Source organism: Mobula hypostoma, chromosome 6 (genome assembly GCF_963921235.1).
Source record: "Mobula hypostoma chromosome 6, sMobHyp1.1, whole genome shotgun sequence".
NCBI lineage: Eukaryota > Metazoa > Chordata > Chondrichthyes > Myliobatiformes > Myliobatidae > Mobula > Mobula hypostoma.
The window spans coordinates 130,290,027-130,316,180 of NC_086102.1; the positions used below are offsets into that span (position 1 = coordinate 130,290,027).

A 26,154-nucleotide genomic window follows, 5' to 3' on the forward strand; every position below is an offset into this window, starting at 1 on the left:
TCCTTTCTGGGTGGTCTAAATCATGGATTTGGAAGATGCAGACAGATTAGCTAAAGTGGATTATTGTAGTTTAGAGAATGAATGTTTAGGATAGTGGGTACAATGCCAATTAACTGTGCTACTTTGTTTTGTATGCTGATATATCTTAATTTAGCTGCTTCTCAAATTGCAGGGTGAATTCTATCATATTATGATCACTTGCATCTTAGGGTTCCTTTTCCTTAAGCTATCTAATCAATTCCAGTTCATTGAACAACACCTAATCCAGCATAATTGATCCCCTACTGGACTTAACCATGAACTGCTCTAAAAAGCCATTTCATCAGCATTCTAGAAATCTCTCCCCCCCCCCCCATGGGATTCAGCACCAATCTGATTTTCCCAATCTACCTGTATTTTGAAATACCCCATGACCATTGTAACATTGCCCTTTTGACTTGCATTTTCTATCTCTCGTTGTAATTTGTATACCACATCCTTGCTACTGTTTGGGGGTCTGTATGTAACTCCCATCAGGGTCTTTTTACCCTTGCAGTTCCTTAGCTCTACACACAATAATTCAACACCTTCTGATCCTATGTCACGTCATTCTAATAATTTGATTTCATTTTTACCAACAGAGCCACACCACCCCCTCTGTCTAATTGCCTGTCCTTTCTTACCCTCAATGGTGCATGGCACTGGCAGCTATCAAGAGATTACTACCCTAGAGGTCCTGTTTTTCAGCTTTCTCCCTATCTCCCTAAACTCTCTCTTCAGGATCTCCTCACCTTTCCTACCTAAGTTATTGGTGCCAATATGTACTAAGACTTCTGGCTGCTCACTCTCCCCCTTTATAATGCTGTGGACCCAATCCAAGACATCCCTGATTCTGGCACCTGGGAGGCAGCATACCATCCAGATGTCTCTATCGTGCCCACAGAATCTTGTCTCTGTTCCTCTGACTATGGAATCTCCTATCCCCACTGCAGTCCTATTCACCTCTTCTCTTTTGAGCCACAGTGCCACATTCAGTGTCAGAGACCCGGTCACTGTGGCTCCCCCTGATAGGTTGTCCCCCTCGACAGTATCTAAAGTGGTATACTTATTATTGAGGGGAACGGCCACAAGAGTACTATGCATTGGTGTGCATTTCCCTTTCTTATTTTGATAGTCACCCAGTTACCTGCCTCCTGCAACCTAGGGGTGACTACCTCCCTCAAGCTCCTATCTCATCACCTCCTCATTCCCCTCGGTGGGTGTAGGTCATCGAGTGCACCTAGAGAGATCTTCCAGAATTCCCACATCTCATACACAGTACAAAACACTACCCCTGGAGCCACTCTCACTGCAGTACTGTCCCCAAACAGACAAAGAAAGAAGAATTAAGAAAAAGAGCAACTTACCAGATACCTACCCTGCAAGAATGATAAGCCAAAGGCACTCCAAACACTGGCTCACTCACAACAATGGCTACACCAAGAATGGCCACTCCACTTGTGCTGGCATTATTTTTCTTCGTCTTTTCAAATGAACCCCGCTCAGTGATTGGTCGCAGTCCAACTCCGAAAATTTTGTTGATCGTGGATGACTCAGTGATGGTAATGCCACTGAATATCAAAGATGTACAGTTACACTCTCTCTTGGTTCAGCTAGTATTTATCTGGAACATTTGTGGTATTTATGCCATTTATTAGCAATGGTTCAATATCACTTAAGTTTTGTTGTATACAGGCACAAACTGCTTCAGTTTCTGAAGTGTTCTCAATGGAGCTGAACATAATCATTAGTGAACAATCTCCACTTTGACTTCTGTTGGCAAGGTGGTCAATGATGAAGATGTCTTGGGGCATGGATGGTTGACCATTGAGAATCACAACCACCTTCCTTTGAGGTGCAAGGTCTAACTTCAGCCATTCTTACTGGACTCATTGCCTGACCCCCTCCCCTTTGAAATTTTTATTTATATATAGTATTTGGATGAACATAGAGATTGTGGCCCCCAAAAATGATGAAATGCAAAAATATGTTTTTTTGTTTGGGGGACGGTGTTGTGAGGAGAAACTTCTGACTGCTGGAAAATGTAGATGGACAGACAGCTAGACAGAAAAGAATTTTAATGAATTAAAGTGAGAAGTAGTGTATTTGTGCAGATGCAACAAAGGAATATACAGCAAGTAGCAACATCTTTCGCAGTGTGGAGAGACAAAGCAAACTGGAAGAGTATATTCAGAATCAGGTTCAATATCACTGGCATATGTATTGAAATTAGTTGTTTTGTGGCAGTAGTATATTACAATACATAACAATATAAACTATAAATTACAATATGTATATATAACAAAAATAATTAGTGCAAAAAGAGGAAATAATATTGTGAAGTAATGTTCAAGGGTTCATTGTCCATTCAGAAATCTGATGGCATAGGGAAAGAAGCTATTCCTGAAACATTGAGAGTGTGTCTTCAGGCTTCTGTACCTCCTCCTTGATGGTAGCAATGAGAAGAGGGCATGTCCTGGGTGATGCCAGTCCTTAATGATGGATACTGCCTTTTTGAGGCATTGCCTTTTGAAGCTGTCCTGGATGCTAGGGAGGCTGGTGCCCATGATGGAGCTAGCTGAGTTTACAACTTTCTGCAGTTTTTTCTAATCCTGTCCAGTGGCTCCTCCATATCTGACAGTGATGCAACCAGTTAGAATGCTCCCCAGAGAACCTCCTGTAGAAATTTGCAGGTGACATGCCAATTCTCCTCAAGTTCTTAATGACGCTTAGCCATTATTTTACCTTCTTTGTAATTTCTCAATATGTTGAGTCCAGAATAGATCCTCAGAGATAGTGACACCCAGGAACTTGAAACTTCTCACCCTTTCCAGTTCTAATCCATCGATGAGGACTAGTGTGTGTTCCCTTAACTTCCTCTTCCTGAAGTCTACAATCAATTCGTTGGTCTTACTGGCATTGAGTGCAAGGTTGTTGTTGCAACACCACTCAACCAGCTGATCTGTCTCACTCTTGTACACTTCGTCATCACCATCTGAAGTTCTGCCAACAGCGGTTGTCATCAGCATATTTATAGATAGCATTTGAGCTATGCCCAACCACAGAATCGTGGGTGTAGAGAGTAGAGCAGTGGGCTAAGCACGCATCATTGAGGTGTGGCAGTGGTGACTGTCAGCAAGGAAGAGATGTTATTTTCAATCTGCACAGATTGTGGTCTCTCAACGAGAATGTCAAGGATCAAGTTACAGAGGGAAGTACAAAGACCCAGGATTTGGAGCTTGTTGATTAGAACTGAGCTGTAGTCAATAAAGAGTTGGCTAACATAGGTATTGTTACTGTACAATTGATCCAAGGCCGAGTGAAGAGCCAGCGAAATTGCATCCATTATAGACCTATTGTGGTGATTAGATAAATTGTAGTGGGTCCAGCTCCTTGCTTAGGCAAGAATTAATTCTAGTCATGACCAACCTCTCAAAGCACTTCAACGCAGTAGATGTGAGTGCCACTGGATAACAGTCATTGAGGTAGCTCACCCTGCTCTTCTTGGGCACTGGTATGATTGTCACCCTTTTGAAGCAGGTGGGAACCTCCAACTGCAGCAGTCAGAAATGGAAGGTGAACAGGGAAGGTCAGTGAGGTACTTAAAAAGACACCTTTATTATCTGAGGCATGGCTTGTAAGATCAGGGAGGTTATGTGAGAACTATGTGCTCAATCACAGTTTGATTAATATGTATGTTAAAGAAAAGTTGAGTGGAGTTAGAGAAGGTGTTGAGATTCATAATACTGTCGCCATGTCTGGAAAATTGTAGATTTAAATAAAGATTGGTTAAAATGGGATTGGAAGGGATGAGAGTGGAAGAGATCTGATTGAAGTGTATATCATTGTGAGAGGCCTACATAAATAGAAAGGGTATACAGTAGACTCCAGTTAATTAGAGCACATCAGGACCAGTACATTTTGTCCCAATTAAGCAGATACCCCAGTTAACTGAAGTGTCATGAAAATAGTTGAAAAGTCAAACTATCAATGAACTGAGTAACAAATTATGTATTTTAATGAAATACAGAACAAATAGTACTATAAAACTGTGTAATACTTCCTAGTAGTTATTGATGAATAAAATCATCCAGTGTATGCTCTACCATGCTATTTTGATTGACTAAATGAAAAACAGTTAATGCAGACACCTGGTGCAGATAATGGATAGACTGCCTTCATACAATGCTTTTGATGATTGCATCCTCCAAATCATCACTTTCATTGTAACATTCTAGATGATTGTTTCAAATTCTTCATAGGTCCTAACTCGTTGAAGTAGTGAAATAGTTTTATTTTCACTCCCAGCTGTTTCTGGCATCTGCAAGCCCCAATGCTTGAAATTGCAGTGAGCAAAACAGTTTGGAATTGTCTTACTGCTTATTTCTTGCCAAATATCAGTAACAACAATCACTGCTTCTTGAACAGAAATGCAACTGATGCTATTTTAAAACTGTTCACTCTGAGCATGATGTTTTGTCTAACGGTCAAACAAGTGCATGCGACTGACCCTAATTAGAAACTGTTTGGGAACAGTCTCCTGTCCCAACTAAGCGGCATAGTATCCCACATAAATGAAGAGAATCCTAGTTATGATCTTGCAAACACGAGGAAATCTGCAGATGCTGGAATTTCAAGCAACACACATAAAAGTTGCTGGTGAACGCAGCAGGCCAGGCAGCATCTCTAGGAAGAGGTACAGTCGACGTTTTGGGCCGAGACCCTTCGTCAGGACTAACTGAAAGAAGAGCTAGTAAGAGATATGAGAGGATTATGGGACAGGAGGCCTAGGGAGAAAGAAAAGGGGGAGGGGGAAAGCCCAGACCTCTCACTGGGCTTTCCCCCTCCCCCTTCTCTTTCTCCCTAGGCCTCCTGTCCCATGATCCTCTCATATCCCTTTTGCCAATCAACTGTCTAGCTCTTGGCTCCATCCCTCCCTCTCCTGTCTTCTCCTATCATTTCGGATCTCCCCCTCCCCCTCCCACTTTCAAATCTCTTACTAGCTCTTCTTTTATGTGTGTTGCTAGTTATGATCTTGATTAATTTACGTTCTTTAAGAGTTATCCCAATTAAGTAGCAGCCCCAATTAATTGATGGCCCAATTAACTGTAAACTATTGCCTTTCCCTAAATAGATGGGTCAAGAACTGATTGGCATAGGTTGAAAGTAATTTGTAAAAGAATAAAAGGGTAAATGAGGAAATATTTAAACTGAGAATCTTAGTGTCTAGAATCACTTCTTGAAAGGCAGGAAGAGTCCAAAAGCTTTATCACATTTAAAATATGCTTACCTTTGCATGAAATTTGTTTCAAGAGCTATGGACATTGAAAGGCAAGTTAAGATTAGGCCTGGTGGTTTTTTGACTGACACAGACACAAGAAGCCATATGGTCTCCATTGTCATTAATTTTCTATAATTGGAGTGTTTTCGCCTTGTTGCCATACTCAATCAAATTTTACCTTGATATCACAGGCAGCCACTCTCATCAAGCCATGCAGTTCAGCTCTTTTATGTTTGGGCTGTGATGAAGGTCTGGAGCTAAATGGTGTGGTGAAACTCAAAGTAAGTTTCAGCAGAGAAAGTTATTATAAAACAAGTGCCACATAAAAGCATCACACATCAAAGTTGCTGGTGAACGCAGCAGGCCAGGCAGCATCTGTAGGAAGAGGTGTAGTCGACGTTTCAGGCCGAGACCCTTCATCAGGACTAACTGAAGGAAGAGTGAGTAAGGGATTTGAGAGGGGGAGGGGAGATCCAAAATGATAGGAGAAGACAGGAGGGGGAGGGATAGAGCCAAGAGCTGGACAGGTGATAGGCAAAAGGGGATTCGAGAGGATCATGGGACAGGAGGTCTGGGAAGAGAGACGGGGGGGGACCCAGAGGATGGGCACATTAAAGCATTGTTGATATTACCTTCCATCATTATTGTGCTGTTTGGAAGCAGATTGAATGCAGTTAATCAGATAAGATTTCTAAGCAGGCCATAGCTGGACACTTTTTCACATTGTTATTTAGATGCCCATGTGTTAGTTGTATGGGGACAGCTTGGTTCGAGGTGTGCTATTTCTAGCGCATAGCTCTTCAGTATTAAAACTGGGATGTTGTCTGGCTCTGCTTTCTTTGTTGTATTCAGTGTTCTCATCTCTCAACTTTTAACTTGATGTGATGTGGAATGAATCAAGTTGAGTGAAGCCTGGTGTTTGATGATGAGGATCTTGGGATATAACCAGAAGAACTATTCGAGGCAAAACACAGGCAAATTGGGCAGCTTGGTTGACATGGCTGAGTTGGGGTGAAGGGCCCACTTCCATGGTGTTAACTCTTGCCACCACGATATCCAGTTGAATATAGATGTGAGTGTTTAATTCATATTCTTGAACATAGATGTGAGTGTTTAATTCATGTACTTGGCACTGCCACCATTGAGAATGCGGGTATGTATGCAACCATTCCATCCCCCCATTCCCTAATTATTTGTCTACCTGCCGTTCGTAGTGGTACTTTGCTCTGACCTGTTGCTTCTGAGATTGCTTAGCTCTATTTGTTGATGCTACACCCACTCATTTACTTCCTCCCTCACCGCCATTAAGGGCCCAAAACAGTTCTTCCAGGTGAGGCAATACTTCACCTGTAAGTCACTCGGAGTCATCTGCTTTATCTAGTGTTCCTGGTGCGCTCTCCTCTGCATTGATGAGACCTGACATAAATTAGGGGAACATTTTGTCAAGCACCTTTGCTCCTTCAAGAAGATTTCCTGGTCACCAACGATTTTATTCCCACTCCCCATTCCCATTCCAACATGTCAACCCATGGCTTCCTCTTTTGCTATGATGAAGTCACTCTCAGGTTGGAGGAGCAGCATTTCATATTTCACCTGGGTGGCCTCCATCCTGATGGCACCTATATAGATTTCTCCAAATTTCAGTAGTTTTCCCTCTCCTCCTTCTGTCCTTTTCCATTCCTCATTCTAGCTCCTCTCTTACCCCTTATCTTCTCCTCACCTGTCTATCATCTCTCTCTGGTGCCACTCCTCCTTCCCTTTCCTCCATGGTTCACTCTCTAACCGAATTACTTCTTCAGCCCTTTACCCTTTCTCCCTATCACTTCCAAGCTTCTCACTTTTTCTCTCCTCTCTCCTCTCTCCCCCCCCCCGATATCTTTCCCCTCATGTCTCACCTTCCAGCTTGTACTCCCTACCATTCTCCTCCACTTTCTTACTCTGACTTCTTTCCCCCTTTTCCAATCCTGATGAAGTGTCTTGGCCTAAAATGTCAGCTCTTTATTCCTCCCCATAGATGTTGCCTGACCAGCTGAGTTTCTCTAGCATTTTGCATGTGTTACTCTGGATTTCCAGAATCTGCAGAATCTTTGTTTCTCTTTGTTGTATGCTGTTCAGTTTCTGTGATGATTTTTAACTCTGCCTGATAAAGTACCTGTTAAGCCCTTCTACACTCCTTATTGAATGTGCCTTGGTACTGGTGGTTGGTGGTATAGTGAGGAAGATGCTAGGCCATACGGTTCCAGGTTGTTTCTGCTGCTGGAAATGTTTCATTGTGTCTCATGGACACCCGGTTTTTGAATTGCTAGATCTATTCTGTGTCTATTCCAATAGCACAATTATAGTGCTTCGCAAAACAATGGAGGATATTTTCAGTGTGAGTATGAAATAGTGCACTAGTCACCTTCACCAATGCTTTATTTATTTATCTAACCATCTAGCCAGCCAGCCAGCCAGCGTAGAACAGGCCCTTTCTGCGTAACGACCCGCATCACCCAACAACTCACTTATTTAGCATGAACCTCATCAAAGAACAATTTACAATGACCAGTTAACCTACTAACTGGTATTTCTTTGGACTATGGGAGGAAACTGAAGCACCTGGAGGAAATCCATGCGATTTACAGGAAAAATGTACAAACTCCTTACAGATGGCACCAGAACTGAACCCCAAACTCCAGAACGCCCAAGTTGTAATAGTATCGCGCTAACTGCCACACTACAGTGGTGTCTGAGATTATGGTAGATTTGATGGCAAAGAGGTGTGATTTAGCTATTTATTGAAATTTTTAGACTGTTTTGTAGGTGGGGCTTGGTTCTGAGATTATGAAATAATCTTCCTAATTGAGGATTGGGCTGGCGCAGATCAACAAGTTAACACTTGATCTATAAACAATAAATGACAAGTGTCAAATAACAATCTGTAAACAATGACACGTGTGGGCAGCCTACTGCTGGGGGGAAATTCTAGTCCATTAATAGATAAAGTAATTGGGCAAAACTTTGACAAATAAATTTCAATGAGTAGGAAACAAACGGGGAGAGTACCTACAGTACTGAATGGCAGAAAGTATGCATTGAGGATCTAAAATAACTTTTGTGAATCCCTGTGAATGAATCATGAACATTTCATAGGTGGGTATAATAAATCAAAGACTTATAATAGGTTCAGAAGACACTTGTGCCCACCCTTGGAAGGATTAGTGGCCTTGAAAGAAATGTAGTGTAACTTACCGGAGACCTGGCCTTGTTAAGTTATGAAGGGGGATGACAGCAATAGGTGATATTGTTCCTAGAATTTCAAACATTGCAGGTGATTTAATTGACATTTTTTATATTTTAAAAGACATAGATAGTCACTATGCTAAAGTAAATATCTACTGTTTTTAGCTTCTTCAAGAAAAAGTGTAGAAATTTGGAACCTCAGACGACACGGTAGTCTAGCAGTTAGTATAACCCTTTACGGTACCACGATTGGAAGATAGGAGTTCAATTCCCATGGCTGTCTGTAAGGAGTTTGCACATTCTCCCCCATGACCACAAGGATTTCCTCTGGGTACTCTGGATTCTTCCTACTTTCTAAGGACCTATGGGTTAGGGCTAGTAAGTTGTGGGTATGTTGTGTTGGTGCTGGAAGCATGGGAACACTTTTGGGCTGCCCACAGCACATCCTCAGACTGTGTTGGTCATTGACGCAAATGGCGCATTTCACTGTATGTTTTGATATACGTGTGGGAAAAAAAGCTAATCTTTAAATCTGTCTTCAACAAATAACAATTGAAGCTGCAGCATTTGTTAATTTTAAATTCTGAGACTGGGCAATCTTTTGTCATTGTTCTATTATATCATCAAATGTATTTCAGAATATTGAGAAATAAGTAAGAAAGAAACAGGTTGGGCATTGGCCACAATTCACATTACTTGAGGGAAGAACTTTGAAGGGCTAAATGTCAATTATTTCTTTGAAGAACATTATTTTCTTTTGATTCAAGTTCAGAGCTCATTCTTCCATTTTCGTACAGCAACCAATGCTTGAAAATAACAAGAAATAAGCAGAATTCTAAAGCTCAGTAAGAATGTTTTATGGTTGCAGCATTGCTGAGTATGGATGTTTCATGGTGTTCTGGCACAGCACTGCAATGGTGTGCAGTAGCGATCTGTCAATTAATGGTGAGTTTTGATCTGTGCTATTACTGTCAAAATCATTTATGTACAGAAAACTTTGAAAACATTACTTCCAATTGTTAGCATGGGCTTTCAAATTTTGCAAGCCTTGTACTCCAAGCAGCTTGAACAGTTGTCTCAAAATAGGATACATTAAATTTACAGTGTATTGTTAGGAATGATTAGATGTGTCCTCCTACCACCATGTTAAATTAATCATTTCAATTTTCAGCCTTAAGGTGATCTGTTCACAGTTAATAAACAAGTAAGAAATATAGATTCTACCACTTGTTGGAATAACTTTTGGTATATTTGTTTACTTGTGTCAGTGCTTGTCAGCAATGCAAATATTTCCCCCAATCTAAAAATGCAGCTTTAAAAATAAGTCTTGCAGTGTGCATTCTGCTGTTGCATTGATGATATGCTACAAAAAAACAGAAGTAATTTGACTTGCATATACGTTTGCTGTTGAAGTCAGCAACATCACCTGCACTTTTAACATTACATCTGATCACTAAGTATCCTCAAGCAAAATTTGACACCAATCACAAATGGAGAAAATAAGATAATTCAGGATCATTGATAAAGGAAGGAATATTTGAATGAAGGGCCTTCTCTGATCAGATGTTGAAGAATCTTCACTCCAATCTCATCTGTTTCCTGTACCTCTGTTCACGCCTTTTGTTTCCCCCAAGACAACAGGAACAGAGTTCCATGATCCTTGTCTTCCACCCCAGCACCATTTGATTTCGTTGTATCACCCTTTGCAATTAGCACCAGTTCTAATGAGATTTCACCACAAACATGTATTCCTCTTCCTTCTCTACTCAGCATTTTGCAGGGAACACTTTCTTTATGATTCCTTTGTGCGCTCTTCAATCCCTACCTACCCAGCCCCTGTGTTATAGTCCTCTTTCATGCAACCACATGAAGTGCAACGTGTCCTTTTTCTTCATCTCTTTTCACCACCCAGGGGCCCAATTGTTCTTTCCAGATGAAGTTCGCAATTCCCTTATTTTCAGCTGGGTCTGCACATTCATTGTTCACAATGTGGCTTCCTCTATAGTGGAGACACCAAAATACAGATTGAGTGTTTATGGAGCGCTTGCACCTGCAGGCAGGAGGATTGTGAGCTCCCGGTTGCCTTTATGCTAATTCACCATATCACTCTCAGTCTAACCTTTCTGTCTGTGACCATCTCTGTTGCAATGAGACCGAGATCAACCACATGAACAATACCTTGTCTCCATTTGGGAATATTGCAGCTTTCTGCACTTAACATTGAATTCTGTAACAAAAGATTACATGATCTTTCTTTCTGCCTTTATGTGAACCATTTCTATATACTCTTCTCTTTTTCCTCTCTATATAGTCTGGCCTGCTGAACATGTGCCATTACAGCTGGGCTACATGAACCACAAATTGCACCACATGATTTTCCATCTGCCTCACATTCACTCTGTCGGAGAAGTTACCTGGTTTCACCCACATTTCGCTGTTATCCTGACAACTTGCTTCTCTCTTTCTCAGGCTATGTCCACACTAGACCAGATGATTTTGAGAATGCCAGTTTCGAGTAAAAACGACAGGCGTCCACACTAGGCGTTTTTCAAAATATCTCTGTCCACATTAAAATGGATATTTGGGCAAATCTGCTCCTACAGGGCATGCGCAGACACATCTACAGAAAACAAGCGAAGAGGAAACGGTATAATATTTACGTTTCCGCGGTGGCGTTGTGCCATTTCCATTGGTCAAAAGCTAGAGTACCAACAACAACAGCAAAAGAAAGTTTTCAACAATGTCTTCGAGGAATACAAAGAAAACCTCCGCTGGAAAAAGCAGACCGAACTTCTTCGTTTAGATAGACACTGAAGTCGAGCTGTTTCTGCGAGTTACAAACGACTACAAAGTCAGCAAAGCAGTGGAGAATGTGGAGATGTTTAACTCCAAACAAGCTATTAACGTAGACAATAAAATAAACAACACACGCATGAAGCTGTCCTCTACCCAAGATCAACAAGAGAGTGGAATCTTCTGCCACCAGACCTGCGCAGTATTTCTGACATAAATATTTTTAAATATAGACTCAATCAAATCAATTTAGGAGATCTAGTCAAAAAAGCTCACTTTACAATTTAACTCTCACGCCGTTCACACCGACTGCGCGTTATAACAGCCGTCCGGCAGTGCTTGCGCAGTACCAGGCAGAAGCAGAAAAAGCATTGTTGTGGTGTTGTCATAACAGCGTTTTAAAATATCTCCGTTTACCCCGTCCACAGTACAACGCACAACAATTGTTTTCAAATTTGCACACTCTGGAGAGTGTTTTAGAAAAGCTCCATTTTTAGGGGATGAAGACGCTGTTTCAATGTGGATGGAGAGTCAAAACGAAGAGAAAAGGCTTCATTTTCAAAATTATCCGGCATAGTGTGGACGTAGCCTTAGATCTGATGAAAGGTCCCTCAGTTGAAATATTAACTGTTTCTCTTTCCATAGATGCTGCCCAGCCTACCCTATTTTTCCACAATCTTCCATTTTGTTTTCTTGTACATATTCGTCTGTCAGACAATTCTTTACATTAACAACTCATTACATGGGCCTAGTAGCTTAAATGTTGATAACTGTCCCCATTAAGTCATTTCAATTCATCCTATCACAGACATTCTCATTGTTCTACATTTTCGCTCAGCTTTCCTCCTTTTTGTGATTTTTCTTGTTGTTGGACTGGTGCTACTGTACAATCAATGTCATTGACAGATGTGAAGACAAGTGAGGATGAGTCCAGGTTGTTTGTTTCTCTTGTTGGTTCTCTCACCACCTGACTTGGACATGGGGGCAGCTGGTGTTTACAGAATTCCTTGTGAATGTGGAGCAGCATATATCAGCTAGATCGGATGCAAGGTGGAAACTTGCGTCGAGGAGCACAGGAGATGTATCCATTTTGGGTACCCAGAGAAATCGGCGGTAGCAGAACATTGCATTCACAGTGACCATAGGATTGACTTTGATGGCACAGAAATACTGTGCCACACCAATGGCTTTGGGACCACCTGGGGAAGGAAGCCATTGAAATAAAACTAGAGAAAAGGAATTTTAACAAAGACTCATTCTAAGTAAGAACTGGATTTCGGTTGTAAACAAGATGGGACAGTGGAAACTTGATTGGTTGAGGGCTAACCAATCTGGAGGGATGGAATGCGGGAGTATTTGTATTAATGCCCAGGTATCATCCCTGATGAATGTGGCAGAGTTTGTCATCAAAATGTGGGTTAAAATCGATATCTGTACCTGGCTGGGAGCCCGAGAAGAGTTAATTCAGGAATCATTAATATTAGGTTTTTAACATCAGGTGATTTTTTTTAATAGTAAGGTGACATTACAACCTAATAGCACAGTTGCCAAATCCCAAAGACCTATGAAAATTTACAACCTACATTTCCATCATTTCTTTTAGAACCTGGAGTATATAATTGGACAGGCCAAAGAGATCCATCTTTCCGAAGTTCCATCTTTTTTTGAACCTCTATTTAATCCATTTCTTAACTTAGTTTTGGATCTTTCCCATAACTGCTATGTTACCAATTTCATGTGCTGTAAGACTGAATGCTTTTTTTTCTGCATCGTGTCTGACCTTGTGTATTACTACATCATTTGTTTCTATTTCATTGGGTAATTTCTGTCTCAGCCACTTCATCTTCGTAGAAACATTTCTTGTTGCTATTACTTCCATTGCAAGCTATGTTACTCTTTCCCCTCAAGATATCGTTATGTTTAAATCTATTATTTAATTTCTATATTTCATCTAATCTGGATAACTACTTAGCAAATGTGTAGTACACTTTGTTTTGCCTTATGCATAGAGACCATGGTTGTCTTAACTGTACAAATAGAATTGTTTTATTTCTCTGATATCTATTTGGCTTGCAACGTGACATATTCATTCGGTTATAAATATCTCCCATTATTATGTTCATCTAAAATCCCATCCTTCCCAAGTCAGCCTTTTTTAAAAATCTTTGTTCATATTTGATATTTCTCCTCCTGCATTGTCATGGTAAGTCTTGACATACTTTACAATCCAGTCTGTATGGCTAAGTGAAGTCATCAGTAAATAATGGAAAGGAATATTTAAGCAAAATTCACAAATAAATAGAGTACAGTCAGATATGGATCTACTAAGGGAAATAAGATGACACGTGACTACCCTGTGTATGCCTGAGACTACGTCAAAGGAAAATGAACGAGAGGTTGTATTTCACAAAAGCATCAATAGTTCATGATTAGTCTAACAAGATTATAGAGAAATCATATTATTATAGTAAGGACACCTAAGTAAAAATTAGAAACTTGACTACCCCTATGCCCTGGTCTGGTTAAATCTTGAATGTTGTAATCTTTTTGGTCTCTTCACAAATATCTCTGAAGTTAATCAATTGCACATAATGGACTTAATATTTGTTTCTTTCTCACTCTTGCCTGCCATCCCTCCTAATTGATCTTTATTTTTTCATTAACTTTTCCATTGTTCAATGTTAGCAGCACTTATGCAGAATGAACTGATAAGCGATTGTATTTACACCCTCAATGAATCCAATTCTGAGATGGCAATTTTTTTTCCAGTGTTAGAAACTGCCTGACTGTTGACCTACATCTTTGCTTTGACTGTCTTTGCTCTTTTAGGGACATAAGTGCCACTAATTTCCTTTCTCATTTCTTTTTCAATCTTCTTTATGTACAGTACCTCACATATGCCATACTGTTATCCCCTCTACATGTGATACATTGTTTCATAAAACATGTTAGATTGCTATGACTGATGATTTCATACCTCAAGCAGGAAACATCAGAAATAAGTCAAGGTTCTATAATATCTACCAGCGCTGCCATAAGAAAACTAATAATTATCTTAAAAGTATAAAGGGCATCTACCCTGAAATTTGGCAAGTTCCTTTATAAATGTCAATAATTTCTTTCCAGTTAAGGCAAGAAAATGGAGCATCAGGGTTTTAATGCATTAGGGTTTAATTAATCAATATTAGGTGCTGGGAATCATAGACTATCGTGGCATAAATGGAGACCATTAAGTACCACATTCAGCTGCTGGTTCCTCAGTGGAACTGTTCAAATTAGTCTCAGTATTTCCTCAGACCTTGTACAAAAAAAACGTAGGCTTTAATAAAACAAAGTGCCAGTAACACTCAGCAGGCCAGGGAGCATCAAATGAAAACAAAGTTAACGTTTCAAGCCAAAGACCCCTTGTCAGAAGTGCATCCCTTCTTACAGTGCTTTCCCATAAAACTGCAGAACATGCTACATCTATCTTTTTACCTCCTGTCCTTTCTCACCATCTAAGGGCACAAGCAGTCTTTCCAGGTGAAGTTGCAGTTCACTTATATTAGTGGAGAATGCAGATTGTGACCATTTTGTGCAGTACCTGCATTCAGTCCCTGGGATTCCTGGGATTCGGTACATGAATTATTCATATCACTCCTATCCTAACCTGTAGAAGCCTGCATTGTTAAAGTGAAGCTCATTGGAATTTTGAGGAAAGCAATCTCATCTTCCATCTACAGAAGAGATACCACAGATGCTGGAAACCCAGAACAACACAGACAAAAATTGCTGGATGAACTCAGCAGATCAGGCAGCATCCATGGAAGTGAACAAACAGCTTATATTTTAGATTGAGAGCCTTCAGGACTGAAAAGGAAGGGAGAAGGTGCCAGAATAAAAAAGGGGTGGGGGGGGAGAAGGATAGCTAGAAGGTGATAGGTGAAGCCAGGTGGGGGGGAAAGGTAAAGGGCTGGGGATGAAGGAATCTGATCAGAGAGAAGAGTGGACCATGGGAGAAAGGTAGGGAAGAGGTGATAAGCAGATGAGAAGAGGTAAGAGGCCAGAGTGGGGAATAGAAGGAGGGGAGGGGAAGGGAATTTTTTTAACTAGAAGAAGTCGATAATTAAGGTTGGATGCTGCCCAAACGGAATATAAGGTGTTTCTTCTCCACCCTGAGGGTGGCTTCATCGTGGCACAAGAAAAGGCCAACTTACTGCGGCTCACACATCTTTGGGATTTGGGAAGAAATTAGAGCCACCCAGAGGAAACCTATGGAGTTACAGGGAGAATGTGTGAACTCCACAGATACAGCATCCAAAGTCAGGACTGGACATGTTTCTCTGGCCTTGTTGGGCAATGGCTTTCGCAGCTGTGACAATTTGTTGACCTCTTGGTCCATTTATTCTCTCTTAAACTGCGCTCGTAGACCGGGTGAATGTTACAGAATGACCTTTACAGCTTAAATCCATGTCAGGTCTACTGTTTCCTTTTCTCCCCACCTTCTCTGTAATTTAAAACAAACTTGTTTCCTAAATCTGATGGAATCTTTGACCTGAAATATAACCTTGTTTCTATAATATGTTTCCAGCATTTTCCATTTTTTAAAATTTCTGATTTCTAGCATAGGTCATATTTTGGATTTCAAACATGTAGACCAGTTATGCTGATATTAGTAGAAGACATAAGCTGGAACCTTTATTAAGGAAATGGCTTTAGGATATTTGGAGAATAGGATAAGATAATCATATCATTTGACATATTTGTCTGAAGATTTTGTGCTTTCACAAACAGAATAGATAAGAGAGAACCAGTTGATGTGTACCAAGGGGTGGGGGGGGGGGGAGAATAGGATAACTGTGGCTGACAAGGGAAGTCAAAGACAGCATAAAAGCAAAGGAGAGGGTATACAATATAGCAAAAAAAGTAGTGGAAAGTTCGAGGATTGGGAAGCTTTTAAAAACCAACAGAAGGCAACTAAAACACCATATGGAGAGAGATGATGAAATATGAAAGGAGGTGAGCCAATAATGTAAAAAAAAAGTATACCAGAAGTTTTTTTCAAATATATGAAGAGAAAAAGAGAGGCAAGAGTAGATATTGGACTGCTAGAGAGGTAAAACTGAGGGACAAAGAAATGGTGGAACTTAAAAGCATTTTCTGTCAGCGTGGAAGACACCAGAAGTATGCCAGAAATTTGACAGTGTCAGGGGGCAGATGTGAGTGTTGCTACTATTACTAAAGAAGGTCCTTGGGGGGGAAGAAAGGTCTAGAGGTAAATAGGTCACCTGGAGCAGATGGAATATATCCCAGCATTCTGAAAGTGGTAGCTGAAGGGTTTATGGAGGCATTAGCAATGATCTTTCAATAAATTAAATTCTAAAATGGTTCCAGAGGATTAGAAAATTGCAAGTGTCGCTCCACTCTTTAAGAAGGGAAGGAAACAGAAGAAAGGAAATTATATGCCAGTAGGCCTGACCTCAGTGTTTGGAAAGATATTGGAGTCATTATTAAGGATGAAGTTTTGGGGTACTTGGAGGCACATGATAAAATAGGGCAAAGTCAGTGTGATTTCCTTAAAGGAAACCCTTGCCTGACACATCCGTTTCAATTCTTAGAGGAATAACACACAAGTTGGACAAAGGAGATTCAGTGGATGTTTTTTACTTGGATTTTCAAAAGGCTTTTGACAAAGTGCAACGCATGAGGCTGCTTAACAGGATAAGATTCTAGCATGGATAAAGCATTGGTTAACAGGAAAGATTCTAGCATGGATAAAGCATTGGTTAACTGGCAGGAGGCAAAGAGTGGGAATAAACAGGGCCTTTTCAGGTTGACTGCTGGTGACTAGTGGTGTTCCGCGTAGTTGGTATTGGGAATGATTTGGACGATAGAATTGATGGCTGTGTGGCTAAGTTTGCGGGTAATACGAAGAGAGGTGGAAGGGCAAGTAATGTTGAGGAAGCAAGGAGTCTGCAGAATGACTTGGACAAGTTAGGAAAATCGGTAAATAAGTGGCAAATGGAATATAGTGTAGGGAAGTGTATAGTTATGCATTTTGGTAGAATGAATAAGGTGTAGACTTTTTTCTAAATGTGGAGAAAATTTAAAAAACAGAGGTACAAAGGGACTTGGGAGTCCTTGTGCAGGACTTCCTAAAAGTTAACTTGCAGGTTGAGTTGGTGGTAAGGAAGCCAAATTTAGTGTTAACATTCATTTCAAGAGAATGAGAATTCAAGAGCAAGGATGTAATGCTGAGACTTTATAAGGCATTGGTAAGATTGCACTTGGTGTATTGTGAGCAGTTTTGGGCTCCTATCTAAGAAGTGAAGTGTTGTCATTGGAGGGAGTCCAGAGGAGATTCATAAGAATGATTCTGGGAATTTAAAGGTTAACATAGGAGCATTTGATGGCTCTGGGCCTGTATTTGCTAGAATGAGGTGGAGATCTCATTGAAACCTATCAAATATTGAAAGGTCTGGATAGAATGGATGTAGGGAGGATGTTTCCTAGAACCAGAGGCTCCTTGGTGTACACTTCACTAAAAGGTCCTCAGACTAGCGGGATGTCCATTTGGAACAGAGATGAGGAGGAATTTCTTTCACCAGATGGTGGTGAAGATGTGGAATTCATTACCACAAATGGCTGTGGAGGCCAAGTCATTGAGAATATGTAAAGCAAAGGTTGATAGGTTCTTGATTTTCAGGGCATCATAGTCTAAGAGGAGAAGGCAAAAGAATGAGGTCGAGAGGGATAATAAGTCAGCCATGATGGAATGGTGGAGCAGACTCAATGGGCCAAATGACCTAATTCTGTCTGTGGTGAGCAGACTTCCTGAGGATATGTCAAGATTGAGTTAATGGGCAAAACTTTGGTAGATGGAATATAATCTGGGAAGTTGAGGTTACCAGTTTGATTGGGGAAAGAATTCTTGAATGGCAAGAACTTGAAAGGTGTTCAGTGTTCACTGGGGCCTGGGGACCTTTGCACATAAATCCCTGGAAAATAACATGCTTGATGCAGCAAGCAATCAGGAAAGCAAATTGTATGTTAGTTGCAGAATGTTAAACTTATCTTTGAAGAAGTGCAGCAAAGGTTCATCAGGTTATTTCCTGGGATGGTGGATTGTGATTTGAGAAGAAATTAAGCAGACTGGGCCACACTCTCCTGAGTCTGGTATTGGTAATACAAAGTAATATAAGTTCAGTTCATTGGTTCATTGGCAAGACCAACAGCTGGAGAGCTGTGTGGCTTCCATTGTTGCGTAGACCAAGCCCTCATGCCACAGTAACTCTTCTTATAGCCAGCCAGGATAGGAGGCGCTGTAGGCAGTTTAAGAGAAAATAGAGGTGTGGCAGGCATGCTGGGTTGGAGGCTGGCTCTCCTGTCGGTGCTTCTCTCCTTGTTTGTTCCCTGGAAGACAAGCTGGATTGCCTTCATCTGCAGCTAACCCAATTTGAGATGAGGAGCTGCTATATGGTTGTTCTTGAAGAAATGTTGCTCCAGGACAACATCCCATGAACATTCAATCTCCAGACGATGCCATTCAGGGACTTGTGCTAATATCATTTTGTGTAACTACAAACCCCATTTCCAGAAAAGTTGGGATATTTTCCAAAATGCAATAAAAACAAAAATCTGTGATATGTTAATTCACGTGAACCTTCATTTAACTGACAAAAGTACAAAGAAAAGATTTTCAATAGTTTTACTGACCAACTTAATTGTATTTTGTAAACATACACAAATTTAGAATTTGATGGCTGCAATACACTCAACAGAAGTTGGGACAGAGGCATGTTTACCATTGTGTTACATCACCTTTCCTTTTACTAACACTTTTTGATCGTTTTGGAACTGAGGATACTAATTGTAGTAGATTTGCAATTGGAAATTTTGTCCATTCTTGCTTGATATAAGACTTCAGCTGCTCAACAGTCCGTGGTCTCCGTTGTCTGATTCTCTTCTTCATGATGCGCCATACATTTTCAATAGGAGATAGATCTGGACTGGCAGCAGGCCAGTCAAGCACACGCACTCTGTGTCTACAAAGCCACGCTGTTGTAGCCCGTGCAGAATGTGGTCTGGCATTGTCCTGCTGAAATAAGCATGGACGTCCCGGGAAGAGACGTCGCCTTGATGGCAACATATGTCTCTCTAAAATCCTAATATACGCCTCAGAGTCAATGGTACCTTCACATACATGCAACTCATCCATGCTGTGGGCACTGATGCACCCCCATACCATCACAGATGTTGGCTTTTGCACCTTTCGCTGATAACAATCTGGATGGTCGTTTTCATCTTTGGATCGGAGAACTCAACACCCATTTTTTCTGAAAACTAGCTGAAACGTGGACTCATCTGACCACAGCACACGGTTCCACAGGCTTTCGGTCCATCTGAGATGAGCTTGAGCCCAGAGAACTCGCCAGTGTTTCTGCATAGAGTTGATGTATGGCTTCCTCCTTGCGTAATACAGTCTCAAGTTGCATTTCTGGATGCAGCAACAGACTGTGTTGAGTGACAATGGTTTTCTGAAGTACTCCCGAGCACAGGTGGCTATAATTGTCACAGTAGCATGACGGTTTCTTAGGCAGTGCTGCCTGAGGGCTCGAAGATCACGCGCATTCAACAGTGGTTTCCGACCTTGCCCTTTATGCACTGAGATGTCTCTGAATTCTCTGAATCTTTTCACAATATTATGTACTGTAGATGTTGAAAGACCTAAATTCTCTGCAATCTTGCATTGAGAAATGTTCCTTTTGAACTGACTAACAATTCTCTCACGAATTTTGGCACAAAGCCACGACCCATCCTTGCTTGCAAAGACTGAACCTTTGATGGACGCTACTTTTATACCCAGTCATGATACCTCACCGGCTACCAATTAGCCTGTTTAATGTGGAGTCTTCCAAACCGGTGTTACTTGAATATTCTGTTCACTTTTCAATCTTATTTTAACTCTGTCCCAACTTTTGTTGAGTGTGTTGCAGTCATCAAATTCTAAATTTGTGTATGTTTACAAAATACAATTAAGTTGGTCAGTAAAACTATTGAAAATCTTTTCTTTGTACTTTTGTCAGTTAAATAAAGGTTCACGTGAATTAACATATCACAGATTTTTGTTTTTATTGCATTTTGGAAAATATCCCAACTTTTCTGGAAATGGGGTTTGTATATGTGCTGTGTGTTCTGTGTGACTGTATGCACTGTGTTTTGCACCTTGACCATGGCGGAGCACTGTTTCATTCAGCTGTATACCTCTGTGTGGTTGAATGACATTTAAACTTGAACTTGATCTAGAGTTTAGGAGAATGAAAAGCGAGCATGGTATAATGTATAAAATTCTTACAGGGCTTGATAGTCAATGTGGAAATGTTGCTTTTTTTTGGCATGGGTGTGTAGAATTAGTGACAGCTTCACAAAATAAAGTGTTGGCTGTTCAAGACACAGACAATAAGGAATAGCTGGGGTGGTGAACCTTTGGAATTCTCTTCCCAAGAGAACTAATAGGCTCATTCACCAAATATATTCAAGAGCATGATAGCGCTTTAGATTTTAAAAGAATCTAGGTTTGTGGGGTTAGTGCAAGTACGTGCCTTAGAGGTAAATGTCAGCTAAAATGTTATTGATGGCAGAGCAAGCATGAAGGGCAGAAAGGCCTCCTGTTTCTGTTTTGTTTTAGTATTCTTAATTGTTATGAGTGTATTGTAGGTGATGATGTTCAGTAATTCTTTCCAAATAAAAACAGAATGTTAGAAATGCTAATTAGGTTAGCAGCACCCCACAGGTATGTATTTCCTGCATTTTCTGATTTTATTTCAGATTTCCAACATCTATATTACTGTGCTTTGGTCAAGTGTTACTTTGCTGACCAAAATCACAATAAACCAATACCTTTTTTTCTTCTACTATATAGCGGCAGCTTGTTTGTCACATCCCCTTTTCTCATCATTTAAAAAAAAATTTCAAAGGATCATAAAATACCCAATTAGACATTGAAATGCACACCCCTTTCTCAAATAATTTTTACTGATACTCCAAAAATGCACGGTTTTATATTATTTTTGGCAATGATACCAGTGCACTGCTAATATCACAACATCAGTTGCACATTAGCCCAGTAAATAACATGAAAATAAAGTTAATTACTGTTAACCAGGTCAAAATTTGGGTGTTTGATCATTTTAATATAAGTAGATTCTGTTAATTCACAGTGTATATCAGAGTATAGTTCTAAACAGAATGCACTATCTATAGATTTCAAAGGGCAGTAATTTAGTGAGCAAGGGAAATTGGTGAAGTGGAGAGAGGTGGTGTTTGGCATTAAAAATACAAGATTAGATGAAGAAAAAAAACTATAAACCAGTAAAAAGGCCTAGAGTGTAAATGTATTATGATTCCTGAATACAGACATGGTATTTGAACAACTTGGGGAACATATCTAAGATTGTTCAGAATGCACAGGAATAAGAATTAAGAGCAGGATACAAAAATCTGGAAAGAGACATGAACACGTGAAATAAATTGTTACAAAGTTGGTAGATGGGCTATTATTTGAGGTATCCATTTAGATAAGAAGAATAGGAAAGCACTATCTAAATTGCATGTGGCTATTACGACTTGACAATTCTCAGTGTCTTTGTAGAAGAGGTGCACAGGTCACATGCAGTGTAGTCAGCAAGAAAAATGGAATAAGGACCCTTAACATAAACTGGTTGGAATAGAAGGATGAGGAAAACTTGTAGAAACTACACCTGAAATACTACACACAGTTTTGTCCACCTCATTTAAGGATGGATGTATTTGCCTTAGAGGTTCCCCAGATTGATTTTTAGGAGGTGGAAGCAAAACTCAGTCCTACGGGCTCAATTTTTTTTTGTAGTTTAGGATAATGAGTGGTGAAAATGATTGAAATTTACAAGATATTCAGGAGACTTGACAGAGCTGTGATCTTTGGAATTTTCTGCTCAAAAGGACTGTGGTTGTTGAATATTAAGGTAGATAGACATGGACAGTGGGAGAAATCAAGGGTTAAGTGGAACAGGCAGTAAAGTGTAGTTGAGCTAAAATCTTCGATGAGCCATTGTCATTCTAGGATAGGGTGGACTTTTGGGACTGCACGGCTCCTGCACTTTGTATTGAATTCACTTTCTTCCATTTGTAGGATCAAAGTTCAAAGTAAATTTTATTATCAAAGTACATATATATCACCATATACTGTACAACCCTGAGATTTATTTTCTTGTGGGCATATTCAGAAAATTTATAGAATAGTAACTATAACAGATGAAAAATAAATCAGAGTGCAGAAGACAAGAAACTATGCAAATGCAAATATAAATAAATAGCAACCAATAACGAGAACATAAGATTAAAAGGTTCTTGAAAATGAGATCATTGGTTGTGGGAACATTTCAATGATTGGGCAAGTTGAATGTAGTTATTCACTTTATCCTTATATTCAAGAGCCTGATGGTTGAGGGGTAGTAACTGTTCTTGAGCCTAGTAGTGCAAGTCCTGAGGCATGTACCTTCTACCTGATGGCAGCAATAAGAAGAGAGGATGACCTAGGTGGTGGGGATCTCTGATGATGGATGCTGCTTTCCTACAACAACATTTCATGTGGATGTGCTCAATGGTTGGGAGGACTTTCCCCATGATGTACTGGGCAGAATCCACCTCTTTTTGTGGGATTTTCCGTTCAGAGGCATTAGTGTTTGCATACCAGACTGTGATGCAGCCAGTCAATAAATATACTCTCTACCACACATCTATAAAAGTTTGTCAAAGTTTTAGATGTCAAACCGAATCTCTGCAAACTCCTAAGGAAGTAGAGATGCTGCCATGCTTTCCTCGAATTGCACTTGCTGGGTCCAGGACAAGTCCTCTAAAATAGTGACACCCAGGAATTTAAAGTTACTAGCCCTCTCCATCTCTGATCCTTCGATGAGGACTGGCTCATTGACCCCAGGTTTCCCTTTCCTGAAATCTATAATCAGCTCTTTGGTCTTGCTGACATCGATTGAGGAGTTGTTGTTGTTATTATGACCCCACTCAGCCAGATTTTCAATCTTGCTCCTATATGCTGATTCATCCTTGCATAAATCTAGCAAGTATTTAATGTGTAAGGGATATAATCTTGGCAAAAATCAGACTCTCCTTTCAGCACAGACATTGTAGGGTTTATAAATTGTTCTAGAAGTTGTTATAATTATAAACAAGAGTGGCATTACAAATTAAGTTAACAAATTTCACGTCATATGCTAGTGATATTAAACCAGATTCTGAATTAATTACTTACAAAAATGGTGATACCTTCTGTGTGTCTGTTAAATAATCTCTGTTTTCTTCAATTGGGCAAATCTCTGCTGATGTTCCATCAAGCAAATTCAGTTTCTAAGCAATATGCCTTCTAGTATAAAGTTACTTTAATCAACTCCAGCAAAAATGACATGGATGAACCTGGAAAATACCATCAGCAAGAAAATGAAGAACAAGTCTCTTGATCCATAATTGGCAATAGAGTTTAGCAAATGGTGGCACAATTTATTACATTCAAGCAAGAATATTTTAGTGAGAGAAAATCTGCAATAACGAAGAAATCATAGTCACCAGCATACAACCAGGATTCTCTGATTTTTTTTTGTTAGTGTAATGGGGTGTATCAGTTGTTGTTTTATCATAAACCACCTAAACTTAAGCCAGATTTCATTTCTACAATTAGCATCACAACAACAGTGAAGTTGATTTGAATGATGTTTACACTAATAAGATGCAAAAATGAATGAAATTTCCTAGTTATAAAACACTGGAGTATAGACCCAGTCTATCAGAATCAGGTTTATTATCACCAGCATGTGATGTGAAATTTGTGAATGTTGCAATATTTATATTCTAACTCCAATATTTATGAATATTGTGGCGGTAGAAATGCACACTAAATGCACGTCAAAGCATTTTATTTGGATCACCGAATTCCTTTAGTCAAGAGAAATCTTTCACCACAAGGAAATGGTTTGATGTGAACAGCAGCTGGTTAATTGTCTAATTAATTCTAGGTTATTAAATATTTATTTAATTTACCATGAAATGTGTGCCTGGTTCTTCTTCAGTTATTTGGAGCCTAAAATGATTAAATTCATGGCTTGATTTTATTGCTACAGTTTTATTGCTTTCCACACATTATGCAATTAGTGCACACCTGCCTTATCTCCAACTGTAGTGTATTAACAAATTTGACTGGTTTTCAAACTCCAATTGGTAGCTGCATTTTGCAGCTTTTGTTTTAATAATGACTCACTGTTCATGCTGTAAAATTTGGGCAACTGGAGGTTGTAATATATATTTGCACCACTACTATAATATTGTGGGAGCATGCATATTATGATGTTACCCTGTGCTGTGTAACTGAAAATAATTTTTCATTTCTGCTCAGATTGAACCAGTTATTCACTAATCCTCACTTTTATATCAATTGCAAGGAAGAAGCCTGTTGGCTGAAAGAATTTCATCTGTCCCACATTCCTTAATCAGATACAATCAGATTTTCATATTCTCACGCATTTGCTTTCCAACATGTACACACTGAGGTATAAACTTGTAAATTCTTCAGGAATGTCAAGTGCTATTCAAAAATTATAATGTGTTTACCTTATTAAAACAGCAGGATAATTGCCAGTAAAGAGACTACCCATCCTTAGGTGAAGCGGTGATACATAAGAGAAACCCAAGTACACTGGAACTGCATTGAGCACTAATTCGCCAAGTGCTAATTTGTAAGAATATCCAGTCTGAGCAATCATGGGTATGTAAAGCCCTATGCTTTGAAAAAAGGCATCTGCTCATTCTGCAAATGTCTTTCTTCTAAAGTACAGGACATTACTGTACTTGATTGTTCAAGTCCTTATTCCTTCCCATTACTGCTTGCTGCTTTCCTGGAAACCTGACACAAACTTCTGCCCTCCAAGCTGTGTCAGTATGGGGAAGTCCAGGATAAACAACAGCTGCACAGCACTGATCCGAGAAGCTTGGATGTCACCTGGCTGCTACAGTAGGTTTGAGTAATTGCTATGGAGTGGCAGTGGTTTCTCCAGCTGTATTGACAGACCACCTAGATCTTGGTTTCTCAAATCTTCCCAGCTCAAAGATTTCTCATTGGTAATGAGCTTACTGGTAATTGCTGGCTGTTGAGCTCACTACTGTAGAGAAATATCTGGGCTGAGGAGAGTTGTGCAGCGAAACAAAGACAGGGTAGACAGTATTTCTGTCATATCCAATTAATGAGGAATAGATAGGTGTTGGGATCCAGATGGCCTGTCAGTAAAAACCACTGCTAAGACCCTAGCAATGACCTACTCTCATTGTGTTATCCAAGGTGTAGACTTGACCCCATATCTCATCACTTGAGTGGCCAAAAACCAGTCAGTCAGTCTGGCAGTCTTTCCATTCCAAGCTGTGGAACAATTCATTACAGTAGGAGTGGCAGTGAAAGCCAGGGTTCACAGATTCCAGTGTAAAATTGAAAGACTTTTTCGGTTGACAACAGAGATTGAGGTGCTTTTGAGATAAGGCTGGATAATAGCATGTGGCAATGCAAGGGGAGAAAAGTTAGAGGTGATGTTCATTTGTAAACATAGTGAGCTGGCATTGGATCTTCTTGACAAGATGCATGGGAAAATGATGCAGAGAGCTTGCAGAGAAATTAGAATCTGATACAGATACAGGGCCAGAGTAGGGATAAACCTTGTGAAAACTTAATTTTAAAAGGAAAGATGGAAATGGCAGATACAGTTGTGCAGTTGATGCCAATTTTGATGTCCATGAGTTCTTCCAGTCTGGTGTCTGAGATGAGGAAG

At 40.0% G+C, this 26,154-nt stretch overlaps 1 protein-coding gene across 5 annotated transcripts in view; it reads left to right on the top strand.

Moving 5' to 3' along the window:
- The window catches only part of LOC134348399 (double-stranded RNA-specific editase 1-like), a 336,189-nt gene that overhangs the window by 247,112 nt on the left and 62,923 nt on the right, over positions 1-26,154 (top strand). The gene's annotated exons all lie outside the window — the stretch shown is intronic.